This window comes from Trichosurus vulpecula, chromosome 3 (assembly GCF_011100635.1).
Source record: "Trichosurus vulpecula isolate mTriVul1 chromosome 3, mTriVul1.pri, whole genome shotgun sequence".
Taxonomy (NCBI): Eukaryota; Metazoa; Chordata; class Mammalia; order Diprotodontia; family Phalangeridae; genus Trichosurus; species Trichosurus vulpecula.
The window spans coordinates 271651322-271665132 of record NC_050575.1 but is presented as its reverse complement, the minus strand read 5'-3'; the positions used below and the strand labels follow the sequence as shown (position 1 = coordinate 271665132).

Genomic DNA, 13811 nt, shown 5'->3' with positions numbered 1-13811 from the left:
GAACCTACTCTATTGTTTCTCAGGCATCGTATATCAATTAATTTAAACAATACTATTACATGTTTTTGAAAGACAGGTAGAGTGATATAGGACTTGGTGGATGGGAAGAACTCTTGCCATTCATGTTTCTGAATTGATTTTTTTGAAGCCAAGTATAAGACATTGCATTTAATTCTATTAAGTTTCATACTGTCTGGTTTTCCCAAAAATTTCTAGTAAGAAGAAATAAGTGATTGCATCACAGCCTAAGTTCCATCATCCACACCTCAAATCTATAAGAAATGTACCTAACACGATGATTAAAACTACCAAAAAAGGAGATTTTTTAAAATTGACAAAATGTAAAGTCTATGGAAATAAAGGCAGAGACTAATAATCCAGCTAGGCCCAGTCCAACTCCACATACAATGTAACAGATTCTAGCTGGCCCGCCTTTTCTATCTGGCTGTGATGGCTTTTATTGTGTGCCCTCTAAGCAATGACCCCATATGATCCTTCCACTCCTGAATGGGGATGCAGGGTGGGGGAAGAGATCATGGGCATGGGGAGAACTTGACCAACCTGGTGATAGAGAAAGCAGGTATCAGGGAAGGTGGAGGGAGAGATGGAGTCACACTTGCAAAATGGGCTAGAATAGAAGGGACTCTCCCCTAAGGGGAAAAGAGTGCATAAACCTCAGTGGGCTATCTCCCTTTATACTTTCCAAAGGAAAGAGATTCAGTCGAACCCCACAACCCCAACACACGAGCAAAGAGCATTAAAGCCTCCTAAGCCCAGTGGTCAAGATGGAAGAAAACCAGCAACAACTGATGGAGAAGACACCAAGTAGTGACAGCAATTGATTCAAAGTTACCTGAAACAAGAGAGAATAGGGTGGAAGGCAAAAATATCCAGAAAGAATGAAATAATATATGCCCAAACTCCCAAATGGATAACCTAACAATACTTATAGACAAAGGTGAACAATGGACAACATATTGAAAAAAGGACATAACACAATGGAAAATATATAGGATCTTCTAAGGAGGATTTATTGAAGACCGTAAATAAGAATCACAAAGAATGAGAAAGTTTAGGTGGTTGGGATCTTAGTTTTATATTTTTGCATCCCCCAAACCTAGCCTAGTGTCCTATACAAAATAAAAATATAGTCACTATTTATGGCTAATAGCTTGTCAATATATCAAATACTTGTGATTTCATCAGTGTGAGAATTTATTATACTTGTAAAGGTCTCAATTCATCTATAAATTATGCATTTCCCCATGTATAAGACGCACCTTAATTTGGGGGCCCGAAATTTGAAAAAAAAAGGTATTACATAAAGTTATTGAACTCAAGTTTTATTCATCATAAAGTTCATACAACTCCTCATCACTGTCAAAACTCCCATCCATTAGCTTGTCCTCAACTGTGTTTGATGACGAATCACTGCCTTCATATATTGCCTCATCCTCAGTTCCATCTATGGCATTTGAAATGCCACACTTCTTAAATGACTTGACAACGATCTCAACCTTGATGTTATCCAGGATCTTTTCACCCAGGTACAAACTTCTCCTATAGTTGGTTTCTTCACTCTTGCCCCTCATGGCCTTCTGCCGTGGCATATTCAGTAGGGTTTCATCTTCCCGTAGCCAGTCTCAGATTGTTTTCTCAGTTGGAGGAGGACTAAACTTACATTCAGCAGCACGATTTCCATTCACTTTTGCAAATCAGATCACTTTTAACTTGAATTCAGCACTGTACAAAAATCTTTTCGGAGCCATTTCTGGACAGAATGTGACAAAACGTATCCTAATATACTGGTAACAAATGTGAAACAATGAGCTCAAAGACAACAAGCATGAAAAAGCAGAAAATGCAAGTAAAAAAAATCTACAACCACTGTATAAGAGGCACCCAGTTTTTAGACCCCAAATTTTTTGGAAAATGGTGCGTCTTATACTCGGGGAAATACAGTACAATGTTGAAGAATTTCCTGAGGTTCAGAGAGGTCAATGCCATAATCACTCAGCTAGTAAGCATCGGAGATAGTATTTGAACCCAGATTTTCCCATATTCTCAAGGAGTATGGATCAGAAGAAAGAGCAGGGGGTTTAAAGTAGGAAGACCTGGGTATTAATCTAAGTTCTCCCATTTGCTACTTTTGTAACCTTAGGCAAGTTACCCTCTTTGGACCTCAGTTTTCTTATCTTTAAAATCAAAGGGTTGAACCAGATGACCAACAAATGTCCTTTCTAGCTCCAGAATTCTGATTCTGACTCCAAGTACAGCATTCAATTCATTTTATCATTTTACATTATCTCATTTGAACTCATTTGTTGATGATGATAATGATAAAAACTAACCTAAAGTTTCCTATTTCTTCAGAAATATAGGGCTCAAAAGAGTGTATATACATAAATACTTTGGAAAAGACTAACTTTGATTCTTATCCTTCCTATAAAAACACAGACTGCACAACCTAGATGAGTACAGAAAAGAAAAGTGAAGATATTTGGACTAGATTGTAAAAAAAAGATATGACTATACCTAAAGAAAGAATAGAATAGAATGGAAATAATTTCTTAAGTGCTTATTATGAGCCAAAAATGATGCTACGAAAAAGTCCACACCTTTCCTGTTCATAAGGAGATTACCATTCAAGTTGAAGACCATACATAAAAATGATCAGTTGTAAGTATACTGACTCATTTTATGTGAACAGTGGCTTGAGATGTTCAGTTAGGTTCTATCATTTGCAGTTTATCTTTCTCAGGATTATCTGTATATAGCTAAAAGCTTTTATTTAAAGAAGATTTGGCATTAAGCTAAACTGGACACAGGCCTCTGCCAATAATATACTGAACTTAGACGCAGAGCCTTGGAAACATGCCTGACTTAGAATAACTTGATTCAGGGAGCGCCATCAGCTCATAGATTTTATAGCTAGAAAGGACCTTTGCAGATGAAGAAACGGAAAAAAAAAAGTGAGGCCCAGGGTGGTTACTTGCTGGTAGGTGGCAGAACCAAAATTCTGCTCCTATTTATGTCCTATTGACAGAGGAGGAAAATGTCATGAAACTTTCTTGACTGAATCTACTACACATTTCTGTTACCTAATCTCAAATGGGTCATCACTCTAGTAAGGCAATCTTTACAATCTTTCCTCCATAGTTTATTGGGTCATCTGCATCCAAAAAAAATGAAACAAAACAAAACAAAAACCCCCCAACTAACCCCTCATGCCTTTATTCTTTATAGCTTTCTCAGCCACATTCCTAGAAAATGTTATATATACCAGTTCCCTCCACTTTCTTTCTCTTTCTTCACCTCTCAACCTCTCTGATCTGGATTCTGACATCATAACTCAACTGCAACTGACATCAATAAATTAATGGTCTCTTCATTGTTAAAATTAATGACCTTTTTTCAATCCTCATTTTTCTTGGCTCTGCTGTATTTGACACTACTAACCACCATCACTTTTCTACGGCCTCATCTATCAGTTTTCATGACTCTTGGATCTCATCCTACCTATCTGGCTACTCCTTAGTCTCCTTTGCTGGAGCTTCATCCATAAAACGCTCACTGACTGTGGGTGTACCTCAAAGCTCTGTCCTAAGCTCTCTTCTCTCTCTATAACATCACTTGGTTATGACTCCCAGAACTATAACCAATTCTAGTCCCGCCTTCGATTTCAGTCACACATTGTCAATTGTCTACTGTATATTCAAACTTATGTCCTGTAGGCATCTGAAATTCAACATGTCCAAAACAAAACTAGTCGTCTTTCCTTCCAAAATCATCCCTCTTACAAATTTTCTAATTTCTATCATCCTTAAAATCACTCAGGATCAATACTACACTGTGATCATTGACTCCTCACACTCCCTCACCATACACATCCTTACAGGATCATAACTACCAATATAATTCAGGCACTCTATTTCATTCCCCTTTACCTGGACAAGAGGCAATATCCTATTTGGTCTCCCTATCTCAAGTATTTTCTCACTCTGAACCACCCTCCATACAGCTGCCAAAGTGATTTTCCTAAAATAGACTTTTAAATAGGATGCTTCCCTACTCCAATGTAGAAGCAGCTAGGTGGCTGTAAGACAGGTGGAGACACTAGCAAATGGGCTCCAAGCCTCTCTCTCTAACACAGGTTCATTCTTGATCTGGGCAGGCAGAAAGACAGGAATGGGGTCATAATAAGGGGTTAAAGAGCTAGTTTACTTTATTCTAGTCTAGTCTTCTCACGAGGGATTGCTGATAATGGAAGCACCAACTCCTACAGCTTTACCTAATCACCCTTCATGTAAGGGCAGGCACTAAGGGAAGGCAATTACCCCTATGTCTTGAGGCACAGCATTCTAGCTTGTGCCCACCCCTAAGTCCCCTCAAGCCTCCATGGGGGCTAATTTAGGCAAACACAGATTCCCCCCAAGCCTTGATGGGGGCCGATCAAGGCAGGTACATGCATTCCTCTATGCATTATCCGAAATCCCTATAGGTTCCCCACTTACTAACCAGTGTCCACTTAATTTTATAAGGCAACAAAGAAGGCCTATTGCCACAAATGGCCTCACAGGTTAACTCTAGCAATATCATTAGCACAAGCATAGTAAAAATCACACTGTCACCTCCATATCTTATTCCACAACCATGGTGGAGATGTTTACAAATCATGAGCCTGGGAAATATTATCTAATGCCTGGAAACTAGAGATTGTTAAAAGTATAAGAAACAAAAATGATCCATCTCCACAAGGGGTCTGGTAAGGAACTTTACCTTACAGAGGACACAAGATAATCAATTACATAGAACAATATGAAGAAGGTCTGCTCTCTCAGCTGGACTTCTTTATCGACAGAGAATAATTATAAATACCAGATTGATAAGTACCAGTATCTAAGAGGCAATCCAGCAATATTTTTCCCTGAATTCTTTACTTAGAGGAACTACTCATAAGGAGAGGATTCTTCTTGATATTGAAGATCATTTTACATTGAATGGGTAATTAAGGAAAGCTGCCCTCATACTCCAATTGATCTATGATCACATCTAAACAGGTGTTCCTTTCAAAGAAGAAATCACCTTTCACAAAGGCCAAATTTATCTAATTTAATGTATCAAATGGCATCTCATTCAATCTCCCTCCCCTACAATACCTTGCCCTGGCTATAACTCTCTTTTATATATTATCTCCCACATTATAATGTAAGTTCTTTGAAGGAAGAAGCTGCTTCAGCTTTTATATTTGTATCCCCAGTGCTTGGCATGTAATAATGGCTTGATGAATGCCCATTCATTCATTTATGATAGCACCATTGGTAATGGTAAAGAAAAAACAAGACTCTCCTCTTACTAGTCCTACTTCTCGTTCAAGGCCTTCTTCCTTCTAAGGTCTCTAAAAGTTGCACTTGTCTGTCACTTATTATAATAGTAACCTAACCCCTGGTGTTTCTCATTAATGATCGTACTCCATTAAAGCCAATTCTGCATAGGCAGAACCTAACATAAATATCTGCAAAAGTGTTTCACAAACTTTAAAGTGGTATGTAAATGCTAGCTATTATTATCATCACAATCATTATAATTATTAAGGGTATATCTGATGTTAAAAAAATTTTAAATGTGTTAATATTTCAGGAGATAATAATGTGTCTCGCTAATAGCACTAGAAGTATGACATGCACCTGCCCCATGGAGTCAGTCACTTTCCAATATACTCATTATACCAATAAAAATTCATTTTCAGAGTTTTTAAAGATATGTTATATCTGACTTTATTTGATGGTATATGATAAAATAATTATTATTATGTCTTAACTGAGTAACCATATTGTTCTCCAGATAACTATATCTGACAGGTCAGCGAGAAGCAAGATAGACAAGTCACCCTCCCAAAGATAACATTTTTATTTTGTTTTCTAGAGATATGGTAGAGGAGATTAAGTGGATTTACCTGAATTGGGCAGGAAACTCATGACAGATTTCCTCAAAGATCCATCTTAACCTTAGGATTCTTTTAATTCTAACAATGTATTACCACAGTCAGATGGTCTACTGAGTATCAGGAATTCAAGAAACAATAACATTCTCAATTATACTTACTGTCAGACACTTTTACCCATCACTATATTCTGTTTGGTATGTTTTCAAACAAATAAAAGTTGACTAGAACAAAGTGACTATGAACTTTATGAACAAGATGGATGCCAGGATTTCTAAAATGCCTAAAATAATTTCTCAATCTCCTCTTTGAGAATACTTGCTGGTTAATTACATTTTCATTCATTTTGCACTGAAATACAATTCTCTTTCAATTACCGGCGATAGAAAAAATATCAAATTAGAGAGATTATTTCAAGGACTGAGTCAACACAAAATCAAAATCAGTCACTGTAAATTAATCAATCAATGTATCACACACCCCTTCCTCTTCAAATAATAAACTAACTCTATAAAATGAACAATGTTACCTCTTATAAAATGAAAAAACAGTAACGCCTAGACTAAGAAGTATTGACACTAAAAGCAGCTTTGTTAATGGAAGGAACATAGGGAACTTTAACCCAAAATGAATCATAAATTTAGAAATATCTTGTGCCCAGCATGTTTCCCCTCCTCACTCCTGACTTGAAGAACCCATGCCTCTTTTCACTTCTCAGGCCTGGCAGCTCCTCCTACCAACTCACTTCTCAAAGTTTTTAATGTTCTCCCATTCCCTATGTAATTTTAAAACTTTTACTTTATATATATTCTTTATATACTTATCTATGTGCATACTAAGTTTCCTGAGAGCAAGTAATGTTTACTTTTTGTCTCTATATCCTCAGTACCCAGTAGTCTTAATCATAGTAGAGGTTAATAACTATATGCTAAATTAAATTGAATCAAAAATTTTCTTCCTGTTTTTCTATACCTTCCAATTTTTAACAAAAATCATCAGGGCCATGTGAGAATTGAAATTTTTACTCTTCAAAAATGAATAGTAAGGAACATGTAAAGTTTGTGAATAGTTCAAACACCATCATCTTTACCTTCGGAGGCTGATCTAACTGGAAAATAACCAGGAACACTGCTAATGCCATCATTATATTCTTTTCCTTCAAAGATCTATATATGAGTCATTAAACAGACTGCTTCTTGACACATTCTGAAATGATCCTCTAGTTTGTTTTTCCCCCATGGAATTTGTATGCTCTGATGAATAAGGTCATAGTAAAATTTTAGAACCACTTCTCCAATAAATAAATTAACAAATAGCCCCATTGCTACCTAGATATTTACTGGATGTAATTGTCCTATTACTAGAAGTTTCCTGAAAAAGAACATATGACTAATACAACAGGGAATTGCTGATTCACAAAGCTCTAGGAATCATAAGCTTTCCTGAAAAATAAGGTCCATGATGATACATTAGTTACTGTCAGTACCTTTCACCATATACTCTCAAGATACTTGGCACAAACTTTTATTTCCCATTTTCACTAATATATGATAATGGTTGACATTTATATGTTCTGGGGCTACAGTCCCACCTTGGCATATACCAGTTTCACTGTACAATTGGGTTCCTAGAGGCAACTAATGCTATGTTGTAATCAAAATAATTCTGTGAATAGAGATTCCTAAACCTAGAGCTTATGAAACCCCACCAAGGCCTTTATCTTTGAAATTCGGCTCACATATAAATTAGATCACAGCAAAGGCATTTATTAAGATAGCATAGTAAGAATAGTTACAAAATATTGTCCCTCTAAACTGAGTGTGCACTCTCTCACAAATACACATAACATCAGTGGAGAGGGAAGGTACGTAGAATCCACTGGTAGGGCGGTATATATGTAGGAAACACATGCTCATTACAACTCATGCTTTTAGCACTACTGAGCCCCAATATCATTTATCTTATTGTGGTATCCTCACCTTATTTCCCTCCCCCCTTTGCAAGCCAGGTTGCTCATTTGGGGGTCCTGGACATTCTCTCTTAAGTCAACAGTGGACTCTGTTCTCTGCTGCCTTGGCTCAGGTTCTTTGGAGGTGCCTCCATTATCTGACTCCCCGGGCTTGCTCTCTACATGGTACAGTACCCAGTACAAGTACATCTGATACAAAGCACAATGTCTGCCCCTATTGAATCTAGGTGAGGTACAATGGGAAAGGCAAGGAGTGTTTCTTTCACAAATTCTGGATTCTACCTCTATAGATTTTTCCTGCCTCCAACTGTTTCCAGAGCTGAGAAGCTAGCTTTTTAAAGGCCACCAGGGATAGAACCAGTCTTTGATCAACCAAAGGCAAGCTGCTCTATTATTCCATCAGGGAAAATTTTATCACTCAATATGAAGTCCATACCATTGGTCACATAGTAAGTGACAGAGGCAAAATTCAAACCCAGGTCTTTCTGACCCTAGGCCCAGAATTATGTCAACAGGGAGAAACTGGTCAGTCAGTCAGAATAATAGTTGACAGTCAGAAAATGGGACCAGAATTAGTTCTTCAAACAAATAATTGCTACAAACACATCACCATGCTCTATTGTAGTACAGAATAATTTTTTTCTGTCTCTATACAGTCTGCCTGTCAACAAGAAGTAATCTATGAAACTAGTCTTTAAACACTGATTAAAGTGATTTGTCTTTTTCCAGAATTCACCATTATGAAAAATTATAATTGCTTTCATCCTAACAGGTTCCAACCGCCTAGTTCTGCTTATTTATTTCACTTTCTTATTACAATAGGGCATGCACAATGTCAAAGTGATTGCTGGCAGAAACTTCCCCAGGTGTTCTGTTTTGAATATCAATTTCATTCACAACATGTTATCCCAACAGATACAAAAGCTGAAATATCACCTGCTAGAGTAGCACACATAAAAGTCTTCACATTTCGCAACTAGGAACAGGAAATGCTGAAAATCTGATCAGACTAAAATCCCAAACATGTGCAAGACTGTAGAAGTATTTTATATAGACAGTGGCCATCACAACTGACAGCTGTAGAAATACAATATACACAGAAAAATGCAGCCATCAATTTGGAACAAGTCTGCTGTTTATACTTTACTAGATTTACACCTTCTAAATAGAATAAACAGAACACCAGAGGTTTGAGGGTGGTATAGTGATCTTTCTCCTTTGAAGGTAACAAAAAAAGAGGAAATTAAGCTTAGACAAATGCTTAGCACATACAAACCAAACATAAACTCATGATTAATATTTAGGTTACATACTTCCTTTATAATCTGAAATAACTACAGATAAAATGACTGACTACTCTGGGATCTGAGCCATGTGGTTTCTAGGACCTAAAACCAACTATAAACAGATAATCTAGTTCAAAAGGCCTGGTGATATAAAATTTTTGTAGATGAGCTACATCAGGTGCTAGAAGGTTGAAGTTCTTTCATTGCTATTTGGTTCAACAAGGGGTAACATCTGAGTTGCATCTTTCAGCAAAATGTGAAAGTGATATCTATTGATGGATAAGCAAACCAAAGAACATTGAAAATAGCGGGTTTAACGCAATGGCTACAAAGTTGGAGAAAAAAGCTCATTCTTGTATTTCTCAGTCACAATTTTAACAATGAATTAAAGATTCTTTGCAATTTTGAAGTTGATGTTATTGGAATGCCATAGGTTCCAGACCTAGAAGTCACCTTGGGGAAGCATCTTACACATGAGGAAACTGAGGCCTAAAGATGTAAAGTTACTCAAGGTCACAGGGATAGTAAGAAACAAAATATTCAAAGCCTGGATTCTGACTCAAAATTTACTACTCTTTAAACTTCATCATAATTTTAAGTGCATTACCTCCACTAAAGCCCTACAACAATACCTCTCTGACCATAAATACAGCGTGTTCCTAAAGTCTGGACACATAGGCAAAAATGCATATTTTCAAAAAATGAAATGACTGAAATTTTCAACAACATTTTATTTAATTGGAATATCAACAAATAACATCTTCAATATAATTTCCATCATTTGTGATGCAAAGGTTGATGTGCTTTACAAGATTCATGTGAACTCGATGTAATAACACCACATTGCTGTCAATTTTAGCACATTCATTCTTTATGTGTTCAATCAAGTGTGTTGCATCTGTGATTTTCACTGAGTACACCTTCTCCTAAGGTCTGTTAATTTTCCAAATATTTCAAAAATATGCATTTTTCCTATGTGTCCAGACTTTAGGGACACCCTGTAGAACATGATGGTTAGCTCTTTGTGCCACATTTTACAAGAGATAATTGATAAGCTATAGAGTGTTTGAGTTCATGACATATGAGGATTAGCTGAATATAATAATAATTAGTATTTATATAATACATGAAGACTTATAAACATTTCTGCTCTATAACTCTTTGTGATGAAGGGTAATATCTCTATTTTATACACGAAGAAACTGAGACTTAGAGAGGTTGAATTGCTTGTCCAAAGACACATAGGCAATGAGTATCAGAGACAAGAATGGTTCTAGATATTTCTGATTCCAAGCGCAACAAGATATCTACCCTAACTATACCACGAAGGCTAACAAAAATGGGGATATGAAGACTGGGGAAGAAAAAACATAGGGGGACCATGAGGTCTGTCTTAAAGTACATAAATGGCTGTCATGTGGAAAAAAAGAGAAATTTATTTTTTTAACCCCAGAAGGTAGACCTAGGAGCAACATGTAGAAGTTGTTTTTTTTTAAAGGCAAATTAGGTATCATGTAAAGAAAAACATGCTAACAATTAAAGCTATCCCAAAGTGGAATAGGTTACCTTAGGATGCTGTAGGTTCCCCTTCATGTGAACTCTTTAAACACAGTATAGATGACCACTTGTGGAATATGTTGCAGAGTGGATTCTTGTTTGGGTAGCCTTGGAGGTCTGCTCCCACTTCTTTGATTCTGTTACTCTATGGCATGCAGATGATAAGGGGTCTCAAAAGCTTAAGCTTTGGCAGCTCCTCCCAAACACAGTGACAGCCTATATGTCTGAGAACTAGCATAGCTATATTCAGAGAGGTTTTCCACAAAATTGGTCACAGGGCAAAGAACTTTTGGGCCACAAGACCTTTTAACCATCTACTAAGTCTTGACCTCTGTCCTTGGGTGAGTACCTACAAAGAGGAAATTCACAGGTCCTTGAAGTAACTGGCATGTCTACAAACTGCTTAAGTAATCCAATCAGTTACTCAAAGTACAAAGGAAGCAAGGAAGCAATGGCACCCCAAGCAAAGATTGAGACTGTCATCTATTGACAGACAACATGCCTCTCTGTGGAGAGAGGAGTAACAAGATGAGAGGCACCATGTTCAAAGCTAGGAACAAAGACTAAAAGAGGAGCGGACTTAGGTCTGCTAGGCTTGCAGTCACAAAGACCTGAGTTCAAATCCAGCCTCAGACATTAACTGTATAAACTTTGGAAAAGTCATTTTACAAACAAATCTGTTTGCCTCTGGTTCCTCATCTATAAAATGGGGATAGCAATGGCACCTAGCTTCCAGGCTTGTTGTAAGGATCAAATGAGATAATATTTGTAAAGCATGTAGCATAGTGCCTGGCACATAGTAGGCATCATCATATAAATGCTACCTATTATATATTATCTCAATTAAGCCTTATCCTAGGTATCATTGTTTCCATATTACTGATGAGGAAACTAAGTCTCACAGAGGTAAAGTCCCTTGCCCATGGTCACATATCTAGTAAGTGTCAGAGGCAGGTTTTGAATTAATTCCAAATCTATTACTCTCTTTACTATAGTAAGAAAAAGCACATTCCAAGCAAGCTGCCTCAGTAGCTGAAGGCTGTTTGAGCAAGCAAGAACCAAGAATGTACATGAACAACCTCGGGCAAGGTTCTAACTCCTTCTTTCTTAAATTGCACAAATGTATTCCTACAGATTTTGAGATTTAGTTTATCTACCATCCTCTGGGAACCTAGATAAGTTAAGCCCCAGACCCTATAGGAATCAAACCAACCCATAGAATAAGGATATTTACCTTCCACTTGGATAAAATAATACCTTGCCAAAAGGTCAAGTGGATAATGAACTCTCTGGGTATCTCTCTAACCACTATGCTCCAAATGACACAACCACAATAAAAAAAAAAAAACATGAGTTAGTGACACCTAGTGACTTCCTCACTTTTGACACTACATTCAAAGATTTGCCATATTTCTTTGGGCAAAGTGATAACACAGCCACCAGAGTCGGGATGTGTCAGACTCTTGGAGATAACAGGGCCCTCTTGTAGGATAACTGGTAATGCATTTACCATTTATTGAAGTAGCATGTATAAAATCAATATGGTATAGTGAAAAGATCAATGGTGTGATAGTGGGGGGACCTGTCAATAAATTACCCCATTCACTCCATGTCAATTGAGAGGGCCTCAGGAATAAGAGGACCCTGAAATCTGTCTTCAACCAACATAACTCAGCATCAGTCAAGGAATTCCATAAGCTGCTGCTGATATTCATTAGCCCTATAACCATAGGAGATCCTTTAGAAGAGAAAATGGCATAGCAATACATAATATTCCCACCCCACTACAAAAAGAGCAAGGGGGCAAATCATCCATACAATGAAGAGCTCACAGACATCTCAGACACACTGACCTTCTGTTCCAGGATATTTTTTTTTTGCCTTGATTCTTGATAGCTTGTTATCCATTGATTAGCTTTCCCTGGTACCTTCACTCAGTGTTTTGACATCATTAGTCTTGGTTTCTATACCCCAGTTCAGAGGGTAAACCATTGGCTCTAGGCTCCTCCACTTCTAAGGTACCTTCTCTTTTATAACATCTCCTAGTTATATTTCTTCAAGAATTTCCAGTTCGTTGCCATCTTACCTGTGGTCAGATGAAACTAATTGCATCTGCAAGGGGGACTTCTGGTTGGTCGCAATCTTATCTATTAGGATTATATGAATTAGATAATCTAAAAGGTGGCTCCTAACTCTAAATCCCATAATGCTATGATTTTAGAGGTATTCTCATGATAGGGACTTTGAGTCTGTGGCCATCTTTGTTCCAGTAGTAAAGACAAAAGTTATAGGATCCTCACAAATGCCGGTCATGAGTCAGTCAAGTTAAAGATTTTTTGGGGGTATTTTTTAGTCATATTTGTATGTATGATCTCATCAACACCATTAGTCATCTTCATGACTGTTTGTGGCTGAAAAAAAATAACCCAGTGCTTAACCCTTTAGAAACAAGCTTGAACTTAGAACAGTGCTCAGACTTCTTGATGTTCTAGCTTGGCAGGATTTGATATAACTATCCCTTGCTATAATAGCTTTTAAGAATCAATCATACTTTCACAGCACAAAAAGACATTAGAGTAGGACTTTAGTGAAGGTAGATGTCTCTTTTTTTAATGAAAAGTTTCAAATGTAGTAAATCAATCAATGTTTGAAATGTTGCAAAGTATTTCCCAATAAAGTCATAAATAAGATCCATATTAGGAACCTTAGGCATAGGTAAATTGTAAGTTTAAATAAGTACAAATATAAGTATAATATATAATATATACGTATATATAAGTATATTTAATATAAGTATAAATATATAGTATATTATTAATTATTATATACCATTAACATATTATACTTATACAGTATATAAGTATAAATACAAGCATAAATAAATAAGTACACGCAAATAAGATCTCATTAAAGTCCAAAGGTCCAGACTATTGTGTTACAGCAACAAATAACAACAAATTAGGTCAATCAACCTATCTGTAGTGATGAGCCAAATCTTTATTTATTTATTGTAGGTCTTTAGAAAGACCTCGCCATTTGGAAAGAGCTTACTATT

The 13811-nt window shown here is 36.7% G+C and overlaps 1 protein-coding gene across 1 annotated transcript in view; it reads right to left on the bottom strand.

Moving 5' to 3' along the window:
* Nucleotides 1-13811, bottom strand: part of MACROD2 (mono-ADP ribosylhydrolase 2) — a 2244457-nt gene that overhangs the window by 1807908 nt on the left and 422738 nt on the right.